Source organism: Microcaecilia unicolor, chromosome 13 (genome assembly GCF_901765095.1).
Source record: "Microcaecilia unicolor chromosome 13, aMicUni1.1, whole genome shotgun sequence".
NCBI lineage: Eukaryota > Metazoa > Chordata > Amphibia > Gymnophiona > Siphonopidae > Microcaecilia > Microcaecilia unicolor.
The window spans coordinates 39701666-39718174 of record NC_044043.1 but is presented as its reverse complement, the minus strand read 5'-3'; the positions used below and the strand labels follow the sequence as shown (position 1 = coordinate 39718174).

The window sequence follows — 16509 nt, the reverse complement described above, 5'->3', positions numbered from 1 at the left end:
GATTTAATTCACATTTTCTGTAGTAGTTCAAGGCAAGTTACAATTGGGTATAGTAGGTAATTCCTTGTCCATGGAGGGATTACAATCTAAGTTTGTGCCTGAAGGAATGGAGGGTTCAACAACTTGCCCAAGGTCCCAAGGAATGTCTGTTGGCACAATAACAATATATAAGTTATTCTGAGCAGATGCAACAGGCAGCAGAGGAATGCAGCCATACTCTAGGTAATGTCATCTGATGGAACTGTGTGTGCCAGAGATCTCTAGTAGCTCAGATAAATTTGTGAAGAGTTCTTTGAGCATGAACGAGGGTTCCTGTGCTGTCTTGGTCTCCCAACTCCTCCTTACACTATATTAGAGCTAAATCTGCTCATATCTTTATATTCTTCCTCTTTCTGTTTCTTATACTCTCTTTTTTCTAAAGGTGATGGTGGGTGAGTGAGTGTGGTTTCATTCCCCTGCTGTCTATGGAGAACCCTCATTATAGGTAAGCAACTTTTGTTTCTCTGCAGAGAGAACCGTGGAATGTGGGTATACTTTAGGTGAGTTACAAGCTAAAGATCACAAAATTTTTGTTGTTGCAGTGGCCCAGTGGTAAAATGATGGAAGGAGGAAGGTGTAGTGAAGGAGCTGATTTGCCGTGGAGAGAAGAGATTACAGAGAACAGCCTGTCCAAATACAGCATCCTGAGCAGTGAATGAACTGAAGTCCATGTGCCAAGCTTTGCAGATGTCTGTAATTGAGGCTTGTTTAGGGTTAGCTACCAATGCAATTTTTGCACCAAGTTGGTGGTCCAGGAGGTGTTAGGCCTGTGAGTGTACAGCAAAAGGAAATGCACTGATAAATCTAGTTTGCCAGGGTTCTTTGGTGGAGAGGTGTGGTAGCCGTGTTAGTCCACTCTTAAAGGTTATCAATAGAAATCAAACAAAATAAAACATGGAAAAGAAAATAAGATGATACCTTTTTTATTGGACAGAACTCAATACATTTCTTGATTAGCTTTCGAAGGTTGCCCTTCTTCGTCAGATCGGAAATAAGCAAATGTGGTAGCAGATAGTATATATAAATGAAACATCCAAGCATTACTTTGACAGTCTGACAGGGTGGGAGGGTAGGGGTGGGTAGGAGGTATGCAAGGGGACATCAAAGCATTTCATTGATAGTCTAACAGGATGGGTGTGGGTAGGTGAGAGGAGGGTGATAAACAGAGAAATACAACTTTATGGTTTATAATGGGCTAGAAAACCCAGGTCCTTGTTAAGTCCTGTCTGTTGGGTGTCAAAATATTCAATCATTCTGACTTCAAAGGTCTTACGTTCCTGTATTGTTTTAAAGTTACCTTTCAGGATCCTTACTATGAAATCACTGGTACAGTGTTCTGGTCTGGTAAAGTGCTGCATAGACATACAGTAACATGAAGAATGCTGGTGCCAGCCGGGTTCCTACTCCTGTGGAGCAGCACTTTATCAGACCAGAACACTGTACCAGTGATTTCATTGTTTTGGCCAGCTGTGTGAACTTTCTGAAGTACCCTTGAGATTAGGGGGAATGGAGAAAAGGTGTACAGGAGATTCTGATTCCAAGGAGTGGTGGATGCTTCTGATGCAACTCTGTGGGACTTGGGCATAGGGAGCAGAAATGAGCATACTGTGCATTCTCCTGTGAGATAAAGAGATCCATGGAGGATGTTCCCCATAGGTTGAATAGCATCAAAACAGTGTTGTGGTCTATGGACCACTCGTGTGGATTTAACTTGTGACTGAAGAAATTTTCTATCTGTTTTTCTTGTCCCAGAAGGTAAGCAGTCCGTAGGGAAACATTTAGTTGGACTGCGAGGACCCCAATTTTTTTTTAAGTTATAGAATACAATACACCTCATGAACTCTCCATTACATATGATTAACTAACAAAGTGCTTCTCGATTTTTTAACAAGAAGATTTTTGTATTCCCCCCACCTTCCATATCCCCTTACCCCCCCCCCCCCCCCAGCCAGGAAAAACCCCACCCCACCCCACCCTCCTTCCCACCACCCACCAGCGAGGACCCAAATTTTTAAAGCTTCCTGAGGGTTCTCAAACTGCCCTGCTTGTGCTACTTGTCTGGCCTGATGAGAACTGTGGAATGAATCCAAGATGAACAAGTTTTGAAGTGCACTGAAAACAGATTTGAGTTCTAGAAGGCTGATAAGCAGTCTGTTCTTAAGGACTCCAGACAGTGAAGAAAGATGTGTTGTTAGGGTTAGACATTGTAGCTACAGCTGAAAGGGGCAATCCACACTGAAGTGGGTGAGTTGAAGCCACCACTGCAGTGAAAGATGAACTGTGTTTGACAGTGGCGCCTTTTTGCAGAGGAGCTGAAGATGTTGGTTCCAATGCAGCTTTAGGTGCCACTGAAGATGATGCATATGCATTTTGGCTAGAGAGACAACATAAATAGTTGCCATCACATGACCTAGAAGTTGAAGAAAAGTGAAAGCTGAAGTGGCGTGCACGTGAGAAATGTTGTTTTCAATAAGCTGAAGAGACTGAAGTCTGTTTTCTGATAAGAAAGCTCCTGCCACAGCAGTGTCTAAATGGGCCCAAATGAACTGTAGAACATTAGTGGGAATTTTTCCATGTTTATTTATTTATTTATTGTTCACTTATATCCCACATTTTCCCACTCATGCAGGCACAATGTGGCTTACAAACATTAAATAAAATACAGAATAGGAAAACTTAGAAGAATATACAAGGAGTATGCAGGGGGAGAAGCATCTAACCAGGTCTCAGCGAACTCGGTTACTTCTGATCCGTGGAAGGCCTCCTGTGGGGTTCCGCAGGGCTCCCCACTTTCACCAGCCTTATTCAATATTATGTTGATGCCTTTAGCTGCTGCTCTCTCAAAACTGGACCTTAACCCTTTCATCTATGCCGACAATATTACAGTCTACATTCCCTCTCGCTCCACCGTGTCAGAAATTGTTCATCTCATTGATGCCTGCTTCTCCACCTTAGAACATTGGGCTCAGGTCTTCCGTTTCAAATTAAACAAGGACAAAACACAGTGTCTCATCCACTGTGATGGAGTAGAAATTAGCCAGTCATTGTGAAAAGGGAAGACATAATGGCCTTATTTTCAGGGATCTGCAGCTACAATAGCTAAATATTTTGTGAAGACACATAATACAGAGGGAAGACCAAAGGTCCATCAATATTTGTTGGATAGCCTCCTAGGGCTATGTTTAGAAAGTCTGGCTGAAGTGTGGAGCAAGGATCTGGGATTTAACAGTGCGATCGATCTACTATAGAGGAACTTAGTTGGTATTCCAGAATTGTCTATTAATATGTTGCTAAGAGAGTTAGAATAGAAATTCTTACCTAGATCCCATGTATTGCCTTGGAGATCCTTCAAGGCACATTTGGACACTAATTGCAGCTGTCCCAAGCGTGGTATTGTGAAGGTAACTTTGGCAAACACAAGCAAAAGGAAAAAACTTCCACAAGCGGACAGCAGTTCAAAACACAGGAGTGGAAGCCACCTAGCCAAAGTCCAAGATTAAAAGGTCTTTATTTACAAAAAAACAGCTACAATCTTTGCATGCAGTATACAGGATGCACTTGACTAAGAATCCCAATACTGGTCATTCTTTAGCACAAATGCCTTCATCAGGGAACCTGTCAAAGTGTCATAATGCACAATACTGCAAGTTGGTATCGTATTTAAAACGCAAAAGCAATGTGCTTATCTGTGTGGTGTCTTTAGAGGGTGTCACTTATTCGTCCAAAATTTATTGCAGTACCCTTCAGACACAGTAGATGGAAGCGTGGAAACAAATGTCTACATGTACAGCAGAGGACTCTAATGTAGAGATCTCTGTATTGGCATTGATGGAGCTGTGTCCCAGGGCTGCTGAGGATCCGGTCATCTGTCTGACCTTCATGGGTCACCCACAAACAGCTCAAAGCACATCACCATGAAGACAGTGTTGGAGCAGTTTACTGGTTGAGGACAGATGGTAGCTCTGCACAGGATACTTAAAGTCCTCTGTTATACATGTAGACAGTTGCTTCCATGCTTCCATCTATTGTGCCTGGAAGGTACTGCAATAAAGTTTGGACTGAGTAGGTGACACCCTCTAAAGACACCACTCAGATAAGCACATTGCTTTTGCGTTTTAAATATGATACCAGCTTGCAGTATCGTGCATTATGTCATTTTGACAGGTCCACTGATGAAGGCATTTGCACCGAAACACGGCCTGAGTTGGGATTCTTAGTAAAGTGCATCCTGTATACTGTGTGCGAAGAATGTATCTGGGTTTTTTAAAAAATAAATAAAGACCTATTAATCTTGAACTTTGTCTAGAAGACAACTTTGGGTCACACATTTTGGAAATGCCCAAAGCAGGGGCTTTTGGGAACAGATTTTCACCTTCTGTACTTCCTTATTTTATGATAGTTTTTCATTTCACCCCTCTACTTTTTCAAGGAGGAGCAAACTGAGCTCTCTTTTTAGAGGGCCAAAGGTTGTTTGTGAAGAAAGCTCATGTCATAGGAAGAAGGGTAATACTGTTGCTTTTTTTTTTTTTTTGTAGGGAAAAATGAACTCCAGGGTTTTTGCAATGGAAAAGATTTCTTTCTGACACAGCACTAATGGAGTGCAAAGGTGCAGAACATGAAGATGACTGGACACTTCCACACAGAGATTGTAGTCTTTTGTTAAACAGATAGAATCCCCCCTCTCTTTTTCAGTGTTCACCGATAGACCAGGGGTTGCAGTTGTGGTGGAGGGAGGGTACTCTGCATGTCTAAAGTTAATTGTCTAAAGTTCATTGTAAAGGGTTTAGTGTTAGCAATAGGGGGTGAATATAAAAGAAAACTTGTTCTAGCATACCTCATTTCTTCCAAGACTGTTTCAACCCCCCTTCTGTTTGTCTGATGGAGGTTGAATAGGGTCCCATGTTGGGGCAGTTAGCCATTCCAAGGTTTATGGCGATGTTCTACAGTTCTGTGTATTGTCGAATGTTGTTGGGCTCTACATGCAGGTAAGAGTCCATTGCATGCAGTAATCTTACACTTTGAAGAGTTCTTGTATACTTTGTAAGTTCTTTTGAGTCATGTTTATGCTTAATAAAGATGATGATGCAAATGTACAGAATACTGTCACACATTGTCATGGCCATAGCCGTGCTCTGTGTCCCAACTTACCTCCTGTATCCGGGCATACCTTGGCCCCTGCAGTGTTTTTGAGGCATTCAGCAATCTGTCAACTGAGGCGGGTTGCTGGCACGATCAACTCTGGCACCTCCTGAGGCGCTCATGCGCTGATACACTGTCCTTAAAAGGGCAGTAGCCGCGAGTTCCAGGATGCCAAGTAATGCCCCACTTCCTGTAGGGGAGGTCCTTGGTTCTCTCTAGTGCCTTGGCAACTGCTCTCCTGAGGATTCCAGTCCTGTTTCTGTTATGTCTCCAGCCTGGTTCCTGCCCTGCTTCCAGTCCCATTACTGCTCCATCTCCAGCTTTGTTCCTGCCTTGCTTCAAGTCCTGTTCCTTCTCTGTCTCCAGCTTTGTTTGTGCCTTGCTTCCAGTCCAGTTCCTGCTCCATCTGTAGTTTTGTTCCAGCCTTGTCTCAAGTCCGTGTCACAGCCTTGTCCTCTTTAACGTCTTCTACCTCTTTCCTGCCTCTTTCCAGGCCCTCAGATCTTCGGACCTCCAGCTCTGTGGGTATCCGCTACTCCTAGGTTCTGACCCTGTCCCCCAAGGGCTCTTTTCATAGCCACCAACAGGCCCGGACCCTATCAGGCCTGCCTTGCCTGCCCCCAAAGGGCTCTTTTCAGAGCTACTCCTAGGTCAGGCATGCTCCAAAGGGCTCTTTTCTGAGCCATTCACTATCTGACTCTTTGCTAGAGCATGACTCGCCTGCCATCAGCCAGAGCCTGCCTAGCCTTTGGGTTGGATGGGTGGTATCAACCTGACTGCGGTCCAAGTGCTCACCTATCCTGAACTGTGAAAGATTGCCAAGGTCATGAGTTCGGGCAAGTCACTGGCCTTGTAGCTGTTTCAGCAATTGTCCCTCCAACTCCAGCAACTCTCTGGCTTCGTCTGGGACCTGACTACCCGCAAAGACCATCTCCAGATGCCTATGACAACACAGGCCTCTGCCTCTCCAGTTCAGCTCCTGTAGCCACATCCGCAGCATCAGGAGTCAGGCTTGTGGCTCCCCCTTGCTACAATGGGAGTCCTAAAACCTGTAGAAGTTTTATCAACCAATGTATGATAATTTTTTAACTCTAGGCTAGGGACTTAGCTTCTGATAGGGTCCGAGTGGGATACATCATTATCTTTGTTGTCGGGCCAAGCCCTTGCTTGAGCATCCCCACTTTGGGAATGAAGCAACCCAATACTCAGTAACCTGAATGGTTTCCTTGAGCAATTCTTTAGCTGAAACAAGGGTCACAAACCCTTGGAAATTATTTTGCACTTTGGCTTCAGAGCTAAATTGGAACAATGACAGCCTGGTGGTGGTCTTCTGACAGGAGTTGGTGCCCCAAATAAAGGATGAACTGGCTGGATGGGATCTTCCCTTGTCACTGAATGACCTCATCAGCCTTTGTAACCAAGTGGATATCCAGTTCCAAGAGTGGGCCCCAGAATTGCAATCCTCCCACAAGGCAGTTCATCTGGCGCCTAACTTTCAGCATGCCCTGCGTGCCCCTATCAAGGACTCTAGACCTTCAGATTCAGGGGAGCCTATGCAAGCGGACCAATCGTCCCTTTCTGAACAGGAGAAGCAGAGACACTGGTTGTTGAATTTGTGCCGTATTGTGGTGAAAAAGGCCACTACGTTCTTAAATGCCCTAACAACTCAGTAAACTGTTAGGCATAGCCATGGCTGGGGAAACAGCACTAGTTTGTGTTGTCCAGATTCCCTGCATGCAGTTCCCGCTTCTTTAGAATTAGACTATGAACTAACTACCACTGAGGTCTTTATCAACTCCAGAGCAAGGGAAAATTTTATTGATGAGGCTCTTGTCTGACATTACAAAACCCCTACCCAGGATTTCCCAAGAGCTATTCCGGTTTCCTCGGTGTATGGGAATATTCAGACATATTAAGGCCAAGACGGTTCCCCTATGCTTATGAACTGTGTTCCTCTACAGGGAGGCTATTGTCCTGTACGTTCTTCTGACATTCATAAACCTTATCATTTTGAGCCTACCCTGGTTACAAAAGCATAACCCAGTAATAGACTGGGCCCACGGGGAACTTGTTGCACGGAGTAGGCCTTGCCAGCGCTGCTGCCTTGACACTGTATCTCCAGGGATGATCCTGGCTTTTTGTATATGGATAACCCGGATGGTCTGCCTCCGGCCTATGTGATTTATGCTGACATATTTTCCAAGAAGCAAGTGGAAATTCTTCCCCCTCATCAGGAGTATGACTGTCCCACTGATCTCATAAGTACGTAAGTATTGCCACACTGGGACAGACTAAAGGTCTATCAGGCCCAGCATCCTGTTTCCAACAGTGGCCAATCCAGGTCACAAATATCTGGCAAGATCCCAGAAAACTCAATAAGCTGCTTATCCCATAAATAAGCAGTGGATTTTCCCTAAGTCAGTTTAATAATAGTCTATGGACTTTTCCTTTAGAAAGGCGTCCAGACCCTTTTAAAACCCCGCTAAGCTAACCACCTTTACCACATTCTCTGGCAATGAATTCCAGAGTTTAATTACACGTTGAGTGAAGAAACATTTTCTCCAATTCGTATTAAATTTACTAGTTTGTAGCTTCATCGTATGCCCCCTAGACCTAGTATTTTTGGAAAGAGTAAACAAACGATTCACATCTACCCATTCCACTCCACTCATTATCTATCATATCTCCCCTCAGCCGTCTCTTCTCCAAGCTGAAGAGCACTAGTTAGACGCTTCAGCCTTTCCTCATGGGGAAGTGATCCAATCCCCTTTAACATTTTCATCGCCCTTCTCGGTACCTTTTCTAAGTCCACTATATCTTTTTTGAGATGCAGCGACCACAACTGAACACAATATTTGAGGTGCAGTCGCACCTTGACTGATACAAAGGCATTATAACATCCTCACTTTTGTTTTTCATTCCTTTCCTAATAATACCTAATATGCTATTTGCTTTCTTAGCCGCCACAGCCCACTGAGCCGAGGATTTCAACGTATCATCAACAATGATGCCGAGATCCCTTTCTTGTTCGGTGATTCACCTTGCATTGCGTAGCTATAGTTCGGGTTCCTCTTTCATAAGACATAAGCATTGCCACACTGGGACAGACCAAAGGTCCATCTAGCCCAGCACCCTGTCTCCAACAGTGGCCCATCCAGGTCACAATCACCCGACAAAATCCACGGAGCAAAGCATTTTGTACTGCTTGTCCCAGGAATAGTGGATTTTTCCCTACATCCATTTATAACATTCTATGGCCTTTTCCTTCAGGAAGCCGTCCAAACTTTTCTTAAACTCTGCTAAGCTAACCGCTTTAACCACATTCTCCAGCAATGAATTCCAGAGTCGAATTACGCTCTGAATAAAGAAAAATGTCCTCTTATTTGTTTTAAAACTTACTGCACTCTAGCTTCATCGCATGCCCCCTTGCCCTAGTATTTTTGGAAAGCATAAACAGACGCTCCACATCTATCTGTTCCACTCCACTCATTATTTTATATGCCTCTATCATATCACCCCTCAGCCACCATTTCTCCAAGCTGAAGAGCCCCAGCTGCTTTAGCCTTTCCTTATAGGAAAGTCATCCCATCCCCTTAATCATCTTCGTTGCCCTTCTCTGCACCTTTTCTAATTCCACTATATCTTTTTTGAGGTGTGGCGATCAGAATTGAACACAATACTCTTGGTGCAGTCGCACCATGGATCGATACAGTGGCAATATAATATCCTCATTTTTGTTTTCCATCCCTTTCCTAATAATACCTAACATTCTATTTGCTTTCTTAGCCATAGCAGCACACTGAGCAGAAGATTTCAACATATCAATGATGACTCCCAGGTCCCTTTCTCGTTCCGTAACTCTTAACGCTGAACCTTGCATGATATAGCTATAGTTTGGGTTCCTCTTTCCCACATGCATCACTTTCAACTTGCTCACATTAAATGTCATCTGCCATTTAGATGCCCAGTCTCCTAGTCTCACAAGATCTTCCTGCAACTTTTCACAATCTTCCCGCGATTTGACGACCTTGAACAACTTTGTGTCATCAGCAAATTTGATAACCTCGCTAGTTACCCCCACCTCCAGGTCATTTATGAAAATGTTAAAAAGCAACGGTGCCAGCACAGATCCCTGAGAGACCCCACTAACTACCCTTCTCCATTGCGAATAGTGACCATTTAACCCTACTCTTTGTTTCCTATCTTTCAACCAGTTTTTAATCCATAACAATACACTACCTCCGATCCCATGACTCTCCAATTTCCTCTGGAGCCTTTCATGAGGGACTTTGTCAAACACTTTCTGAAAATCCAGATATACAATATCCACCGGCTCACCTTTGTCGACGTTTGTTTACCCCTTAAAAGAAATGCAGTATATTGGTGAGGCAAGAATTCCCTTCACTAAATCCATGCTGACTTTGTCTCATCAGTACATGCTTTATAATGTGCTCTGTTATTTTGTTGTTAATGATAGTCTCTACCATTTTGCCCGGCACCGACATCAGACTCACTGATCTAATTCCCAGGATCTCCCCTGGAGCCTTTCTTAAAAAATTAGCGACCCTCCAATCTTCTGGTACCACGCTCAATTTTAAGGATAAATTACATATCAACAACAGTAGTTCCGCAAGCTCATTTTTTAGTTCCATCAGTACACTGGGATGAATGCCATCCGGCCCTGGAAATTTGCTACTCTTTAGCTTGCAGAACTGTCCCATTACATCCTCCAGGTTTACAGAGATTTCATTAAGTTTCTCCGACTCGTCAGCCTCGAATATCCTGTCCGGCACTGGTATCCCAACCAAATCTTCCTCGGTGAAGACCGAGGGAAAGAACTCATTTAATCCTTCCGCTATTTCTTTATCTTCCCTGAGTGCCCCTTTTACTCCCCGGTCATCCAGTGGCCCAACCGATTCTTTTGCCGGTTTCCTGCTTTTAATATACCTGAAATTTTTTTTACTATGTGTTTTAGCCTCTATCGCTATCTTTCCCATATGCATCACTTTGCACTACTCACATTAAACGTCATCTGCCATTTAGATGCCCAGTCTCCCAGTCTCGTAAGGCCCTCTTGTAATTTTTCACAATCCTCTCACAATTTAATCACTTTGAATAACTTTGTGTCGTCAGCAAATTTAATTACCTCACTAGTTACTCCCATCTCTGGATCATTATAAATATGTTAAAAAGCAGCAGTCCCAGCACAGACCCCTGAGGAACCCCACTATCTACCCTTCTCCATTGAGAATACTGACCATTTAACCTTACTCTCTGTTTTCTATCCTTTCACCAGTTTTAAATCCACAATAGGACATTACCTCCTATTCCATGACTCTCCAATTTCTTCTGGAGCCTTTCATGAGGTACTTTGTCAAACGCCTTTTGAAAATCCAGACACACAATATCAACCGGCTCGCCTTTATCAACATGTTTGTTCACCCCTTCAAAGAAATGTAATAGATTGGTGAGGCAAGATTTCCCTTCACTTAATCCATGTTGGCTTTATCTCACTAATCCATGCTTTTGAATGTGCTCTGTAATTTTGTTCTTTATAATAGTCTCTATCATTTTGCCCGGCACCGACATCAGGCTCACTGGTCTATAATTTACCGGATCCCCTCTGGAACCTTTTTAAAATATAGGCGTTACACAGGCTACCCTCCAATCTTCCGATATCACGGTCGATTTTAAAGATAAATTACATATTACTAACAACAGTTCCTCCAGTTCATTTTTCAATTCTATCAGTACTCTGGGATGAATACCATCTGGTCCAGGAGATTTGCTACTGTTCAATTTGTCAAACTGTCCCATTACATCATCTAGGTTTATAGACATTTCATTCAGTTTCTCTGACTCGTCAGCTTCGAATACCATTTCTGGCACCGGTATCTCTCCCAAATCTTCCTCGGTGAAGTCCGAAGCAAAGAATTCATTTAATCTCTCTGCTATGGCTTTGTCTTCCCTGATTGCCCCTTTTACCCCTCGGTCATCTAGCGGTCCATCTGATTCTTTTGCCGGCTTCTTGCTTTTAACATACCTTTACAAATTTTTTTACTATGTGCTTTTGCATCCAACACAATCTTTTTTTCAAAGTCCCTCTTTGCCTTCCTTATCAGCGTTTTACATTTGACTTGACATTCCTGATGCTGTTTCTTATTATTTTCTGAAGGATTTTCTTTTGCTCTAATAGCTTCCCTTCACCTTACTTTTTAACCATGCTGGCTGTCGTTTGGTCTTCCTCCCTCCTTTTTTAATATGCGGAATATATTTGGCCTGGGCTTCCAGGATGATATTTTTGAACAGCATCCATGCCTAATGTAAACTTTTGACCCTCGTAGACACTCCTCTACGTTTTTTTTTTCACCGTTCTTCTCATTTTATCATAGTCTCCCTTTTGAAAGTTAAACGCTAACATATCAGATTTCCTGCGTATACTTACTCCAAAGCTAATATCAAATCTGATCATATTATGATCACTGTTATCAAGCGGCCCCGTCACCATTTCCTCCCGCACCAGATCATGCGATCCACTAAGGAGTAGGTCTAGAAATTTTCCTTCTGTTGTCAGCTCCTGTACCAGCTGCTCCATAAAGCAATCCTTGATTTTGTCAAGGAATTTTACCTCCCTAGCACGTCCTGCTGTTACATTTACCCAGTCAATATTGGGGTAATTGAAATCTCCCATTATTATTGTGTTGCCCAGTTTGTTAGCCTCCCTAATTTCTGATAATATTTCTACGTGCTGGGCAATATGTCACCACGGGGAAGGGTTTACCCGCTTTCTGTTCCCAAAATCCAGGCTATGTCGGCCTATCTTACATCGAACTTATAGAGGTGCTGGCTTCTTCTCTGAAAGGAAGAAAGATGGTACCCTACACCTTTGTATCGATTACCAAAGACTGAATGCCATTACGGTTAAGAACAAATACCCACTCCCATTGATATCTGACCATCTACAAGGAGCCTGCATCGTCACCAAGCTGGGCCTGATGGGAGCCTATAACTTGATTCGCATCCGCAAAGGAGATAAGTGGCATACGGCCTTTAACACTAGAGATGGTCACTATGAATACCTAGTGATGCCGTTGTGGCTCTCTAACATCCAAGCTGTCTTCCAAAATTTTGTGAATGGCATCTTCTGGGATCTGCTACAGAACTGTGTTATGTTTTATTTGGATGTCATATTAATATATGCCAAGATGTTAGCCCAACATCAGGAACATATAAAACAGGTCTTGCAATGTCTCCATGAGAATTGTCTGTACACTAAACTGGAAAAGTGCTCTTTTGAGTGGAATGAGTTGCCTTTCTTAGGCTATATCATATCTGACCAGGGCCTTAAGATGGATCCCACAAAGCTAACAGCCATTCATGACTGGCTTTGCCCCCAGAAGCGGCAAGTCTTATGTTTTCTGGGCTTCACAAACTACTACCAACAGTTTATTCATGGCTACACCCCTCACCGCCCTAACTCAGAAGGAAGCTAATACTTAGGACTGGCCTGAAGAGGCAGTACTAGCTTTAGACCTCTTGAAACAGTCTTTCACTGCAGCCCCAGTGCTTAATCAACTGGATCCCAAGAAGGCCTTTTTTGTAGAAGTCGATGCTTCCTCCATAGGAGCCAGGGCCATCCTCTCTCAATCCGATGTCAAGGGTAAATTAATAACTTACGTCTTTTTTTTTCCTAGAAACTTCACGCCTGCAGAAGGGACTTACACTATTAGAGATCAGGAGTTATTAGCCATTAAGATGGCCTTGGAGGAATGGTGCCATTTCATCAAGGGAGCCAAATATCCCTTCACTGTCACCACGTACCACAAGAACCTTCTTTATCTTCAGGAGACCCGAAGGTTCAACCCCCGCCAGGCCCAATGGTTGCTCTTTTCCTCTCGATTTGACTTTCGGGTAGTCTTCCTCCAGCAGAAAGGGCTGATACCCTTTTCCGTTCCTTTGAGCCTACCGATGAAAGTCCTGACCTTCAGACCATTCTGGACCCAGCCAACATCCTAGCGGCTGTTTGCATTCTGATACCTACAGGCAAGACAGTGGTGCCCAAGAAATTATGGGACACAGTATTAAAATGAGGCCATAAGTCCAAACTGGGTGATTACCCCGGAGTTCACAAGACATTGGAGCTTATTTCCTGAGCCTATTGGTGGCCGCAGTTAAAGAAGGAGGTGCGTGATTTTGTGATCCCTTTTCCTGTCTGTGCCCATCATAAGTCATCTCATTTTCATCTGTGGGGCCTAATTCAACCTCTTCCGACACCAGAGGCTCCAACGGTCCACATAGACATGGATTTCGTTAAGGACCTCCCTGAGTCGAATGAATTCACCACCACATGGGTAGTCATGGATTGATTCTCCAAAATGGTCTACTTTATTCTGTTACTCGGACTACCTTCAGCACCAGCATTGGCTCAGCATTTCTTTAAGGAGATTTTTCATTTACATAGCCTACCAACGACTATAGTTTCTGATTGTGGAGTCCAGTTCATGTCTAGATTCTGGTGGGACCTTTGTAGGACCTTACAAATTAGGTTAGACTTTTCATTGGGCTATCATCCTCAGACTAATAGCCGGATAGAGAGGGTCAACCAGATCTTGAAGTTCTTCCTACATAGCTAAAATGACTGGTCTCAGTTGTTACCATGGGTGGAGTTCAGCTATAACAATCATGTGAATGAGTCCTCTGGTGCATTACTGTTTCAAATTGTGTTTGAGCAACACCCAAGGGTACCTTTGCTTGTACCCCAGACGTCTACGATATCAGCTGCTGAGGCTACATTTAAGCCACTCTCTAATCTCTGGAAGAGCATGCATGAACTTGGTCTGGGCAGTGGAGAGGTACCAGAAGCAGGAGGACAAGAAGAGATATCCTGCTCCTCAACTCCATCCTGGTGATTTGGTCCGGTTATCTATTCAGGATATGATGTTATCAGTCAGTGCCAATTAGCAGGACTATAAAAAGGAAGTGCAGAGTTTCAGGAAGCAGAACAGATTCTTCAGGCACGGGAGGCTGCAGGACCCTAGAGAGCTTCTGGAAACAGGTGAGGGGCGTGATAGTATGTACTGTTTCTTTCCATCTTTGGAGGCTGAGAGGTGGTCAGTGACCACTGCAGGAGTAAGGAGGGTTCATGCCTTAAACCCTCCAGTAGTCATTTGGTCATTTAAGGCACCTTTTTGTGACGTAGTCGTGAGAAAATCAGGTCTAGACCAAAATGTCTAAATTGTAGTCCTGGACATTTTTGTTTTGTTCCAATATGAAAGAAAAACGTCCAAGTATAAGAAATGCCCCAACATGCCCCCTTGTGACTTGGATGTACTGCTGATAAACTGCATTGCAAAACATTTATAAATGGGTTTAAAAATAGTGAGTTGGACATTTTGACAATCAAAATGTCCAAATGTGCCACTTTTTGAACGTTTTTCTGTTTTGAAAATAAGCCCCATGGTCAGTATAAAATTTATGGTTTATATTTATTTGATATACCGCTGTTCCTGAAAGATAATACAGAGGTTTACAAATTAAAAACAATTTAAAAAGAACTGCAAACCTAAATAGGATAGAGAAGTATTGAACTGCAACATTTGCATCTTAAAATACAATAGATCCAAAGTAAAATCATTCATCCAATACAGGAAGTAGTTTCCTGCCCATTATGTTCTCTATTTTCTCCAAAGGCCAAGTTAAACAAATGTGCCTTAAGAGCAGTCTTGAGCTTTGGAAAAGATAACTCCAGGTGGAGCACTGATGGCAGTGAATTCCCAAGGAGCCCTGCAGTAAAAAGTTGATTGTCTTGTGGTTTCTAATCTGGCTGCAGACACAGATGGAATAGTCAGGGGGGAAGAGAATAATGAATTATCATAGTGGATAAATAGTGGGGGATCTCTGTAGCCAAGGTTTTGTGAATAAAGGTTTGCATTTTAGGTTGGATATGGTAATATACTAGGAGCTAATGTTTCTGAATAAAAAGGGGAGTGCTATGATCATAGTTTTTAGCTCAAGAGAAAATCCTTAGGGCTGTATTCTATACTGACTGAAGGCGACGAAGGAGTGCCTTCGAAATTCCAGTATAAATAGTATTATGTGGGGGAGGAAACAAATAATAGGATAAAAACAATACACTACAAATATTTAAAAAAACAGACACATGAGGGCAATTAGAGAAAGAGAAGGTTACAAGTAGGGCTGCACATTGATTAAAGGTTTTAATCACATGATTAATTGCTATTAAAATTTTTAATCGTATAATTGCATGAAGAGTCCCCCTTACATTTCCTCCTGTACGGTGCAAAATATAGACAGCAAATCTAAATTCTCAAAAATAACATTTCAATTACTAAACTGAAAATAAAATAATTTTTCTTACTTTTGTCTGGTGATTTTATTTTTCTTGCCATACTTTGTATTATTGTTTGAATATTTTTACTGGTGTAATTGCCTATTGCTCATGTTTGACCTATTCTTACTGTCTTACTGTACACTGCCTTGAGTGAATTCCTTCAAAAAGGCGGTAAATAAATAAATAAATAATCACTTGTTCCCTGCTTCTGATTCTGCTTCCCTCTGTCTGTGCTCTGAGCTCTATTTTCAGGGCATCCTATCCATTCATTATTTATTTTCTTTCTTCTTCATTTCCTGCCCTATATCGATCGTTCAAGTTTAACTTTCTTCCTCATGAAATCTGTCTAGTTCCATCTCTTCTCTTCCCTTAAGCTCCCCTCCATGGGCATCATCTCCTTTCTTCCCTTCCCCTCCCTTTCTTGAGCACCATCTCCTCTCTTCTTTCTTCCCTTCCCTTCCATTTCCCTCCCCTCCATGGGCACAATTTACTCTCCCCTCCCCTCCTAGGGCACCATCTCCCTTGTTTGTTTATCCCATCCCCTATTCAGATCCTGGCATCTCTGCTTGGCTGCATCTCTGTTCCCTTTTGTCTGCACTCTAGCATCTTGCATCTCCTCACCCCCAATTCAGATCTCTTCAGTTCTTTTTCTGTGGGTCCCAGCATCTGTCTGCCTCTCTTTCCTCCTGCACTCGAGTATCTGACTCTCCCCAGCCCTCCCTGCTTGCCTTTATTGTCTACAGCACTACATGCAAACTGCTTCTCTCAAGCCGAGAGCCCTCCCTTTGTAGTGTCCCACTGACAAGAAACAGGAAGTTCCATCAGAGGAAGTGGGAGCTACAGAGGAAGGGCTCCCGGCATTAGAGAGAAGCAACATGTGTCTAGTGCTGCAGACAGGAAAGGGAAGCTGGGAGGGCCATCAGGGGAAGAAGAGGGAGATGCCAGAGTGTGTACATGTGGGCATTTGGGGGAAGAAGGCA

General features: G+C 43.2%; 1 protein-coding gene across 1 annotated transcript in view; it reads right to left on the bottom strand.

Annotated features, from left to right (window-relative positions):
* The window catches only part of LOC115482377 (P2X purinoceptor 5-like), a 170615-nt gene that overhangs the window by 95820 nt on the left and 58286 nt on the right, over nucleotides 1-16509 (bottom strand). The gene's annotated exons all lie outside the window — the stretch shown is intronic.